Here is a 13,393-nt window from a genome sequence, read left to right on the forward strand (position 1 = left end):
AAGAAAGAAAAAGAATGCGCGTCGAAAAACGTCGAAAAATAAAAATAAGAAAATAGCGCGTCGTAACTTAAAAGTCTAAAAATTATATCTAAAAAGTTGCGCCTAAAGGTCTAAAGGTAAATGCAATTTTATTCAGAAAACGTCAATTACTTAAAGGCACTAAAATCTATTTAAAACTAAAGCGAAAAACGGCGTCGCAAAATTCCAAAGCGCCTAAATCTTAATCTAAAGAAAAAGCACTTAAGGGATTTTACGGCAAAGCCTAAGAATCTATACATATAAAATAACTATGGAAAAACTAATTTTAAAACTAATTGCGAACGAAAAATATACAAAATATTACAATTACACTAAATAAAAGGATACAAATTATAAAAAGTGATAAAATTACTTATTTTTATAAAAAAATATTATTTTTATATTTTTATTTTTATATTTTATAAAAGTATTAATTTTTTATATATTAAAACTAAATATAATAAATTATAACTAATTAATTTAAAAACTTAAACTAAATAATAATAATAATAAAGTAAATAGGGTTAAATAATAATAATAATTAATAATACCCCGTAATTAATGCTTTTTAGGGTTTCTTTGTGGCCTGACAGGGCGGCTCCGCGAGTCGTGGAGTTTTAAGCCTGCAAACTCCGCGAGTCGTGGAGTTTGAAAAACGTTTTTTTTTTTTAATTTTATATTGTTTTTCTAAAAATATATTTATACAAAAATAAAATAAAAATATAGCGTTTCGCCAATTTCCCCGGCAGCGGCGCCAAAAACTTGATGTCGTGCGAGGTGTACGTGAAATACTATATATTTTTGATACGAAAAGCGATAAAATTTCACAAGTTTTAATTATTTATTTACAAAATGGATATACCTAAACCTTGCTACAACACTATAGGCAGTGTACCTAATCGTAGAGTAGTATAGTTTTTAGTAAGTCCGGTTCGTTCCACGGGGAGCGGGCTTATTGCACACTATATTTTTAAACAATTATATTCGTACAAAATATATTATATTAATAATATATAAAAGGGGGTTTTACCGTTTAATGACCGGTTTGTCGATTTTATATTTTAAGCGAAGCGTAAAGTAAATGACGATATTTAACTAACAATATAAAATAAATAACAATAATTAAAATGACAATAAATAAAAGTACGAGGAAAAATGATATAAAATATATTATGCTTATTTAAACTTCCGTAATCATGATGTTTGACGTGTTGATTTTAGTTTTATGCCCATGGGTTAATTGTCCTTTGTCCTGGATTATTTAATATGTCCGTCTGTTTTTTGTTCATAACAGTCCATCGGTCATAAATTTAAAGTGTGAGTGTCCTCGTCAAATTATCCTTATACCCGAAGTCAAATATTCCAACTAATTGGGGACTTAAACTGTAACAAGGTTTTAATAATTTGTTTAATAATTACACCAGGTTATCGACTGCGTGTAACCCAAGGTTTTAATACTTTGTTATCAATTATGCCAAGTGTCCTTGTACATAATTTCACCCCTGTTTTAATAATTCTAGTGACTATTAATCCATTCCCGTGTCCGGTTAAATGAACGATTATTCGTACATATAAATACCCCGCCCATCGTGTCCGATCGAGTGTATATGGTTATTTATAGGTACGTCCAATTGTAAATCTTTATATTAAAATTAACAAACTATCATTTAGTTAAACAAATATAAAGCCCATTAATAGCCCATAGTCTAATTTCCACAAGTGTCGTTCTTTTGTCCAAACCCCAATTATGGTACAAAGCCCAATTACCCCATCTTTAATATTTAGTCCAACATCATGATTACTTTGGCTCAAATAAGCATAATAATAACTTAAGTACGAGACATTAATTTAAAAAGGAGAACATAACTTACATTGAGTATTTATCGCGTAGTGTTACACGGACAGAATTTCGACTTCAAAAACCCGTAAAAATAACTTTTACATAACCCGAACTAATCTAATATAAAACTACCCTATACTATATATATTATATATATATATATATATTTATTTATTTATTTATTACAGAGTATTATTATTATTATTTATTATTTTTACTCGGCAGAATGCATGGCCTTTTATAGGAGTTTTGATTTTTGACAGCTCCGCGAGTCGTGGAGTTTTTGGCCTTCAAACTCCGCGAGTCGTGGAGTTTGAAAATCCAGCTCAGGATCATTTGTCTCATAGCTTGTCGACATAATTTTTAAATATATATAATATATAAATAATTTATATAATTATTTAAATATTATATTATATTCTTGTGCATAGTTGACTTGTAATTTTTGGTCCGTTGCGTCGGGCGTTGATAGTTGACTCATGTCCCGGTTCCGAATTTTCGAACGTCCTTGCGTACAATTTAATATCTCGTACTTTGCGTTTTGTAACTTGTACTCTTGACATTTTTAGACGTTTTTCATCAATAAATTGAACCTTTTGAATTGTATCTTGAACATTTGAGCTTTTTGGACGTTTGTGTCTTCAAATCTTCGTTTTCGCCTTTTGTCTTCGCACTTATTTATTTAAACAATTACAATGAAAATATAATACAATTACATATGAAAACCTATTATTTAGGAGGGATATTGCTATGAAATATATGTTACTTTTTAGCCTTATCAAACATCCCCACACTTGAGCGTTGCTTGTCCTCAAGCAATACAGAACTTGAAATAAAAACATACATGAATCACTTTTTTATTCTTCACACTTTGTACATCAGTGATTTTGATATGGTGGTATAAACAATGATAGTAACGATAGAACCATGGTTAAAGGTGGGTGTGTCATCCACAGTTGCCTCGGGTTTAGGTCAACGACACTTGCAATCAAATAGCCGATTTACTTTCGGTTTCCAAAGCAAAGTGCAAATTTGAAAGGCGGTTTACAGTCCCACATGACTATGAAAATTTAGATCCGTTAGGAAATTGGATCTTTATGAAAACATTTGATCTTTTGAAAATTCAATCTAGCTTTTACCCTAGACAAGTTTTCCGGAATAACCCTTCACCGGTGTTGCAAAATATTTTTGTGGGTTTTGTGGGTTTCAGATTTGAAAATTTTAGCTCAACACTTGTGGTTTTGTGTTACCCACTTGCTAACCTTGTATTAGGAAAGCAACACGTCCAGTTTACTTGTCCCGTATATTACCTTTCGGCAAACTACCGTCCGGTTGTAAAGGAAAGCGATGAACAAGCAACTGTTAAGGCAATGTCCCGTGACATGCTTTTGATTATGGTCTATAACGTGTCGGACGCAATTACTATCCTTTGTAGGAGCAATAGTAAAGCTCACCCTTATAATTTTTCGGTCTGGCACAAGGTCCTGTCTTCGACCATGCTATGCAACCACCGTTCTTACGGTTGACACCCGATTTGGTTCAGGTGACCTAATGAATTCTAGGTGAATTCCTAGGATTTTACGTTCAATGGTAATGAACGCATTGAAAATAGGTTTTCAGAAAACAAATCGGTTTTAATTTTGATCAAAATATTTTCTCGTTCAAGCTTGAGTTTAGATATCATTGAATTCCATGAGTTTGAATTCTCAATCTTTAAGGTCAATCTCAAGGATTGAGTAATATCAGGCTTAAAAGCTGATTTTTGATCTTTTAAGGAGATTATCCTTTCTGGGGATCTGATTCATTAGTCTTATCAAGCTAATTTGCACGGCGCCCTCCCCATTTTACGAGACAGATCCTCTCATGATTAAGATAAGTCTGACCACTTGGCGACCCTGTTTGATGCTGAGGTCCGTGGATTTCTTGCTGATTTTAGAGATGACTTTTCTAGATTTTTCGTCAACCTACAGCTGGTCTGGACGACAACTTCATGACCTAAATCCAGAAGCGCGTTTCTTTTTCGGAAGACTTTACTTCCTTTTAATGATGGAATTGATTCATCGTGTAGATCCATCTTTTCTTTCAAATATATTACAGTAAATCGGGTAAAACTGATTAAAATCGTCCAAAACAAAAGTACCTGCAATAACTTTACAGAAACATGTGATAGATAGTTGTTAATTGAATAACTTGGTACATTCTCCCCACACTTAGTTTCTTTCTTTGCCTTTTTATTCTCCTTTATTCCATTTTAAATGAATTCAATCGTTTTAGGGTGTTTCTCAATTTATGTCCTTTCCGAGGTAACGATAATTTCGGTATTAACACCTAGTTTTCATCGTTCATAAATATGTATAAACATGATTTTGACTTCATTTAGTTGAAAATTTTTCAAATTTTCACAAAATTTGACAAATAAACTAAGTGCAAACCCGAGAGAATTTACACAAGATATTATAAATTTTATAAAATAGTTATTAATTTTAGCAGGAAATACTATTAAATACGATACAATTTTACACAAGATATTTATTTATTTATAGAATGGATATACTTAAACTTTGCTACAACACTTATAGGCAGTGTACCTAATCGTACAGTAGTGTAGTTTTTAGTAAGTCCGGTTCGTTCCACAGGGAAATCTTTAAACAAAGCTCAACGCTATATTAGTTTACTTTTATTAAAAATACAAATATATATATAAGTAATATTATTATTATAAAGGGGGGTTTTTACCGTTTAATGATCGGTTTGTCGATTTTAAGACTTTAGTCGCAGTTAAAACCTAATGTAAAATATAAAATAAATACAAGACTTAAATTAAAGCGTAAAGTAAATAACGATAATGAAATTGCGAATAATAAAAGTGCGATAAAATAAACTTACGATAATTAAAAAGTACGATAATTAAAAGTGCGATTAAATAACAATAAATAAAAGTGCGATAATTAGAAGTGCAATTAAATATAAAATAAAGGAAATTAAATATGAAATAAAAGAATTATGCTTATTTAAACTTCCGTAATCATGATGTTTGAAGTGTTGATTTTAGTTTTATGCCCATGGGTTAATTGTCCTTTGTCCTGGATTATTTAATATGTCCGTCTGGTTTTTGTCCATAACAGTCCATCAGTCATAAATATAAAGTGCGAGTGTCCTCATCAAATTATTCTTATACCCGAAGTTAAATATTCCAACTAATTGGGGATTCGAATTGTAACAAGGTTTTAATACTTTGTTTAATGAATACACCAGGTTATCGACTGCGTGTAAACCAAGGTTTTACTACTTTGTTAACAATTACACCAATTACCCTTGAATGTAATTTCACCCCTGTTTTAATTATTCTAGTGCCTATTAATCCATTCCCGTGTCCGGTTAAATGAACGATTATTCGTACATATAAATACCCCGCCCATCGTGTCCGATCGAGTGTATATGGTAATTTATAGGGACGCCCAATTGTAAATCTTTATATTAACATTAACAAACTATCATTTAGTTAAACAAATATAAAGCCCATTAATAGCCCATAGTCTAATTTCCACAAGTGTCGTTCTTTTGTCCAAACCCCAATTATGGTACAAAGCCCAATTACCCAATTTTAGTAATTAGCCCAACATCATGATTACTTCGTTTTAAATAAGCATAATAATAACTTAGCTACGAGACATTAATGTAAAAAGGTTGAACATAACTTACAATGATTAAAAATAGCGTAGCGTTACACGGACAGAATTTCGACTTACACACTTACAACATTCGCTAACATACCCTTATTATTAGAATTATAATTAAAATTAAAATATAAATTATAAATATAAATATAAATTTTACGTATGAATGAGGAAGAAAAAGATGATGATTTTGATCAGAATTCGGTTGGCTTTATAGGCAGTTTTCAATTTTGGGGCTCCGCGACTCGCGGTGAATTTTGCCTTCAAACTCCGCAAGTCGCGGAGTTTGAAATTCCAGCTCATATCTTGGAGTCTTTCTCTGCCGACGGTTTTTATTTATAAATATAATATATATATAATTAATATAATTAATTATATATTATATTATATTTATATACCTAGTTAACTTGTAATTTTTAGTCCGTTGCGTCGAGCGTTAAGAGTTGACTCTGGTCCCGGTTCCGGATTTTCGAACGTCCTTGCGTACAATTTTATATTTTGTACTTTGCGTTTTGAATCTTGTACTCTTGTAATTTCGAGACGTTTCTTATCAATAATTGGAACCTTTTTGATTGTCTTTTGTACTTTTGAGCTTTTTGGTCGTTTGCGTCTTCAATTCGTCGAATCTGTCTTTTGTCTTCACCTTTTATTATTTAAACGAATATCACTTGTAAATAGAACAATTGCAACTAAAAGCTTGTCTTTCTTGAGGAATAATGCTATGAAATATATGTTCGTTTTTAGCATTATCAAATATTCCCACACTTGAGCGTTGCTTGTCCTCAAGCAATATTGTCTTGAAATACAAGAATCACTTCTTTATTCTTCACACTTTGTACATCAGTGATTTCTATACGGTGGTATAAACAATGGTAGTAACGATATGGTTTACAGTCCCACATGACTATAAAAATTTAGATCCATTAAGGAAATTGGATCTTTATGAAAACATTTGATCTTTTGAAATCTAGTTTTTACCCTAGATAAGTTTTCCGGAATAACCCTTTACCGGTGTTTGCAAAATATTTTTTTGTGGGTTTGGTGGGTTTCAGATTTGAAAATTTTAGCTCAAACTTGCGGTTTTGTGTCACCCACTTGCTAACCTTGTATTTGGAAAGCAACACGTCCAGTTTACTTGTCCCGTATATTACCTTTCAGTAAACTACCGTCCGGTTGTAAAGGAAAGCGTTGAACAAGCAACTGTTAAGGCAATGTCCCGTGACATGCTTTTGATTATGGTCTATAACGTGTCGGACACAATTACTATGCTTGGTAAGAGCAATAGTAAAGCTCACCCTTATAATTTTTCGGTATGGCACAAGGTCCTGTCTTTGACCACTATGCAACCACCGTTCTTACTGTTGACACCCGATTTAGTTCAGGTGACCTAATGAATTCCAGGTGAATTCCTAGGATTTTACGTTCAATGGTAATGAACGCATTAAAAATAGGGTTTTCAGAAAACAAATCGGTTTATAATTTTGATCAAAATATTTTCTCGTTCAAGCTCGAGTTTAGATATCATTGAATTCCATGAGTTTGAATTCTCAATCTTTAAGGTCAATCTCTAGGATTGAGTGATATCAGTCTTAAAAGCTGATTTTTAATCTTTAAGGAGATTATCCTTTCTGGGGATCTGATTCATTAGTCTTATCAAGCTAATTTGCACGGTGCCCCCCCATTGTACGAGATAAATCCTTTTCATGGTTAGGATAAATCTGACCACTTGGCGACCCTGTTTAATACTGAGGTCCGTGGATTTCCTGCTGATTTTAGTGATGACTTTTCTAGATTTTTCGTCAACCTACAGCTGGTCTGGACGACAACTTCATGACCTAAATCAAGAAGCGCGTGTCTTTTTCGGAAGACTTTACTTCCTTTTAATGATGGAATTGATTCATCGTGTAGATCCATCTCTTCTTTTCTTTCATCGGGTAAAACAGTTTAGTTTAGTCCAAAGCAAAAGTATTTTCAGTTATTTGTTACAGATATATGTGACATATGTTTAAGATAACTTGGTAAATTTTCCCACACTTGGCTTTTATTTTCCTTTTTATCGTCCTCTATTCCATTTTAAATGAATTTTAACATTTTAGTTTGTTTCTCAATTTATGTCCTTTCCGAGGTAACAATAATTTCGGTGTTAAAACCTAGTTTTATCGTTCATAAATATGTATAACATGATTTTGAGTTCATTTAATTGAAATTTTTTTTTTTTTTTAAAAATTTTACTAGAATTGGGTAGTTAGTATATAAGACTAGGGCTGTTCTTTATTATCAGAGAGCACTAGATTCTAATACAACTACTGCTTTACTAGTTTTTTTAATGGTAACCAAGTGTTTAAGATAAAAATTTTAAAATCCGAAAGAATTTAACCCCTTCCCACACTTAAGATCTTGCAATGCCCTCATTTGCAAGAAATCAGTAACAATTTAAATTATTGTGGGTGATTAGTGTGAAAATGATTAAATTTTACCAAAGTTTCCAAATATATTGGCGTTTGTTTGCTGAATGATAAATGGTGGACATCATTTGTTCATTCCGTCTTGTTGTTATTTCACATATATTTTGCATCTTGTCGTCAAAATTAGTTGCTTTTGCTGAACTTAATGCCAGTCTTTGAAAATGCGTTGTTTTACCCTGTTGTGTACATAAGATAAACTGCAAACATATATACATATTTTTGAAGTTTGGTATATTACCCCACATTCAAAAATTATTAAAATCTAAGAATAAAAGTTAGATAAATATAAAAATGATTACAATATTAACAAAAGTATTAAACGTATCAATAATTACAAATTACAAAAAAAAAAAAAAAAATAAGTAAACTAAGGATGATATTGGTACCAATAGGGGTTCCAGGCATAACCATAAGTGCTATAGAATGCTTCGGCAGGGTCATACGTAGGATACGGTGGCTGCATCTCTATAGACCAAGGAGGGAAGATGGGTTTCGGTGTAGGAATATAGTTTCTACCTATATGTTGGCAATGAGCTATGATCTGGTTCTGATGAACTTGCCAATCTTCAAATGCTCTCTGTCTAGCATTTTCGTATTCCTGAGAAGCTATAAACCTATGCATTTCTTGCATATCATTCCCCCCTCCTACATTACCTTGCTGCTGGTTTCTCTCCACCTGTGGATGTCTACCATAGTATCGTACTGCGGCGTTATTTCGCCTCTTCAAAACTTTCGCACCATGGTATACATTTAAACCTATAGTATCGCGGGGTTCCGGCTCTTCTAGTAATAATCCCCCCGACTTATATCCACACCGAGATATTCACCAATCAAAGTAATAAAAATACCACCTCCTATTATGCTATGTGGTCGCATCCCCCGAACCATAGCTGATAAATAATAACCCACACAATATGGTATACTTACAGCGCTTTGTGGGTCTCGAATACACATATGGTAAAACAAATCCTGTTCATTTACTTTTTCTTTGTTCTTACCCCTTTGTGTAATCGAATTAGCTAAAAACCTATGTATCACTCTTAATTCGGCTCTATCTATATCCAAATAAGAGTAATTTCCCCCTTTGAAACGGTGATGGCTTGTCATTTGACTTCACACACCGTGTGTATCAAAATTTTCATCTATCTTTCTACCGTTTAGTATCAATCCTCTACAATCGGCAAACGCTAACTCCTCAGGCGTATATATACGTAAAGCCTGAGCCATGTCCAGTAAAGACATGTGGCGCATCGAACCGCCTAACAAAAATCTAATAAAAGAACGATCGGTTAAACTAGCTACCAGATCATTCAACTCTATACTACATAACAATTCTTCACACCATACTTTATATACAGGTCTACGTATGGTGAATAAATGTACCCAGTCATTAAAAGAAGAATTACCATACCTCTGTACAAGTAATTCCCTAATTGGCCCGGCCAATTCTACAGCTTCTAAGGGTCCCCATTCTATGACCCTCGGTACCTCAACAACCTTAGAATGAAGAGTATGCAAACCCCGTTGATATTTTGGATAATCTATCCAAAGTCTGTCAAATCTCAGGTTCGGGTGCAACTCTTCCAAGTGCATATCAGAAAAGGTCATGACTGGATGAGGTATATCCTGCTTGTAGTAGTTATCCACCTCCTGTTGTTCCAAATTCTCAGCAGGAGCATTGCGGGTTTGGGATGAAGATTCACCCCTTTCATTCTGCAAAACACATCAAACACAATTTTTGTGCATCCAAATATGCATTAGTGTCAGCAAAATCATCAATCAAAATAATTACAATGACATTATCAATTTATATCAAACTTAAGCTCATTTTCACATTTTTATCAAATCTACACTTTTTCATATAAGCATATACGAAAATGTTCGCCAAGTTCATAAGCATTCAACTCAAATAACATGTCAAAATAATCATTACTAGCAATCAAACAAGTCTCAAATGGCATTATCTTTCAAAAATCAAGTTCATGAATTTTAGACTTGAAAAAGTCCACTTTAATTCTCAAAATCATGTTTAGGCTCAAAGTTTGGATCATTTAACTACCTAGACATGTTACACTACTCAATTTAGCAACAATTCATGACAAAAATCGGCCATAACCTGTTTATATCAAAAAGCCCCAAATTGCTCAAGAACACAAACCCTAGATTATTCAAAATTTGAAGTTTAAGGCTTCTAATCATGTTAAACAGCATCAATCTAGGTTATACAAGCATAATACATAAACAATTTAAGTCTAATTACACTAAAAAGCATCAAAATCAAATTGGGGAAAAATTTGCTCAAGAACACCAAATTTCGGATTAAATGGTGTTTAGGTGTAGAAATTTACCGTTTTTCTTGAGTAATTCTTAGATAGCATCCTTCTCAACATGATTTTAGCAAAAGATTTGGTGATTAACGGTTAAAAATTGGGATTTTGGGGTGTATTTTTCGGGTTTTTGGGGTTTTTGTTCGCTGTTCTTCGCAGTGTTTTTGGGTGGGGGAGTGAACTGCTCTGTTTTTTACGTTTTATTTTTTTTTCTGGGAATTGGTCCCTCCGCGAGTCGCGGTGAAATACCCTTTAAACTCCGCGACTCTCGGAGTTTTTTTTTTTTTTTTTTTTTATAATCATTAACTTTTGAAACAATTAAGTACTTAATTTTAAAATTTTGTTTCCCTTGTTATTTAGGACGAGGTCATTTCGGATCGATGTCCTAGTCCGTCCTTCGACAAAATTTTAAAATTTGTCTTTTTGTAGCGATTGTTTTAAAAGCTAAGATTTTTGGGTTTTTTCAATGTTTTTGGCATACTCTAATTCAATAAGATTAAAAATAATGATAATAAAAGTTCTCGTCCCTCCCTCGGGTAAAGCAATTTCGGTTCAAAGACCTAGTCTTCAACTTACGACGAATTTAAAAATCATATTCTTAACTTAATGAGATAAAGTAAATTTTTGTTTTTAAATTCACACAACTTAAATATAAAATTCAAAATTATTATTAAAAATTCACACCAAACTTAAAATTTAAAATGCATAAAATTAAAAATTAATATTTTAAAAATTAAAAATTTACACCAAACTTAATTTAAAAATTTATAAATTCATACTAAACTTATATTAATTTTTCAAATATTTACAATTTTAAATATATTGTTTTTACAAAGTTTACAATATTAATTTAAGATTTAAATATTAAGATTAAAAACATGGTAAAAATAAAATTAAAAATCTTTTTGTCTTTTTATCCCACTTTAATCAATCAAATATTATCAAAAATATGCGCCCCTCTTTTTGGTAAAGTAATTTCGGTTCCAAGACCTAATTTAACTCATGACGAATTTTTGAAATATTTTGGGTTGATTGTTTAAAGATATTTATACCTTAAGAATAAACGTTAAATTTCGCAGTGATGTAATAAATTTTTGAATGATATCAATAATTTCGGTCGCCAAACCTAATTTTATTCAATACCAATTTAATACTTTTTAGCGAACAAATTAGCGTTTATTATCAAAAGGTTAAAAATAAAAATAAAAACTGTACAGACATACCTGTGAAATAGATTTCTTAGTTATATGATCTATCCCATTCATAAGATAGTCGGTTTAATTGGTTTTCCATGGCTACATAGGCGTAACCTGGAGCATTCAGTGTCTTTTCTTCTAAACATATGAACGGTCCGTCTCTGCATAAAGTAACAAATTCGGTATTTGAATAGGTTTGATTATTTGAACATTTACCTCCATGTGACCATTTTCCGCATTTGTGACATCGTTCTAGGTGTCGTGCTCTTCTTTTCGCTGCGGATTTTGATTTTCCTTTACCAAATTGTAACTTATTATCTTCGCATCTGGATTCTTTTCTAACTCCGTCCATTCTTTCTCTGATTACTGATACTATTTCACTCGGGAGTATATCATTATTTCTTTTAGTGATCAAAGCGTGTAGCATTAGACCATGGTTTAGTTCACAGGCAGTCTTCATTTTGTAAAAACCTAAAAAAAATAAAAATTCAGAATGGGGGGAGAAGACTAGTTCTTTAGGGTCTGCTAGGGAAAGACCATTCGGGTTCCATTTTCGAGAACTACACGAAAACAGACAATCTAACTCTAACAAAAATACATATTATCCTTTAAAGACTTGATTCTCCCCACACTTAGTTAGCTGTGGTGTCGAAATTGTGATTAACTTCGTTGTCGACTTCCATCGGACCATGTATGTAATGTTTAACTCTGTGACCATTAACTTTAAATTCCATCCCATTTGAATTTATTAATTCTATCGTTCCGTATGGGAAAACTCTTTTGACTATGAATGGTCCAGACCATCTTGATTTCAATTTTCCAGGAAATAGCTTGAATCGTGAATTGAAAAGAAGAACTCTGTCTCCTTCTTTAAATTCTTTTGAACTTCTGATTCTTTTATCATGCCATTTCTTCGTTCTTTCTTTATAGATTAACGAATTTTCGTATGCTTCATGTCTTAATTCTTCTAATTCATTTAGTTGACTTAATCGTAGACGTCCGGCTTCATGTAAATCAAGAAAACATGTTTTCAAAGCCCAAAATGCTTTGTGTTCAATTTCTACTGGAAGATGACATGCTTTTCCATAAACAAGTCTAAAAGGTGTGGTTCCAATTGGAGTTTTGTAGGCTGTTCTAAAAGCCCAGAGTGCATCCTCCAATTTAATGGACCATTCCTTCGGATTTGATCCTACGGTTTTCTCTAGAATACGTTTTAAAGCTCGGTTGGTATTTTCAACTTGTCCACTTGTTTGTGGATGATATGCGGTGGAGATTTTATGAGTTACTCCATATCTTTTAAGAACTTTCTCAAGTTGATTATTACAGAAATGAGTACCCCGATCACTTATTAAAGCTTTCGGTGTTCCAAACCTTGCAAAAAGACGTTTTAAAAAGTTGACTACAACTCGTGCATCGTTAGTTGGGAGAGCTTGTGCTTCCGCCCATTTAGATACATAATCAATGGCTACGAGTATATATAGATTATTATGAGATTTTGGAAATGGACCCATAAAGTCAATACCCCAAATGTCAAATACTTCACATACTTGGATGACATTTTGTGGCATTTCATCACGTTGACTTATTTTTCCGGCCCTTTGACATGCATCACAAGATTTGCAAAGAAGGTGTGCGTCTTTGTAAATTGTAGGCCAATAGAATCCAGCTTCATAAACTTTTCTTGCTGTTAGTTGAGGCCCATAATGCCCTCCTGTTGGTCCTGTGTGACAATGGTTTAAAATTTTACTAGCTTCATCTCCAAATACACATCGGCGTATTATTCCATCGGGACAACTTTTAAACAGATGTGGATCTTCCCAGAAATAGTGTTTTATATCACTGAAGAATTTCTTTCGTCTTTGGTACGATA

This window comes from Rutidosis leptorrhynchoides, chromosome 10 (genome assembly GCF_046630445.1).
Source record: "Rutidosis leptorrhynchoides isolate AG116_Rl617_1_P2 chromosome 10, CSIRO_AGI_Rlap_v1, whole genome shotgun sequence".
Taxonomy (NCBI): Eukaryota; Viridiplantae; Streptophyta; class Magnoliopsida; order Asterales; family Asteraceae; genus Rutidosis; species Rutidosis leptorrhynchoides.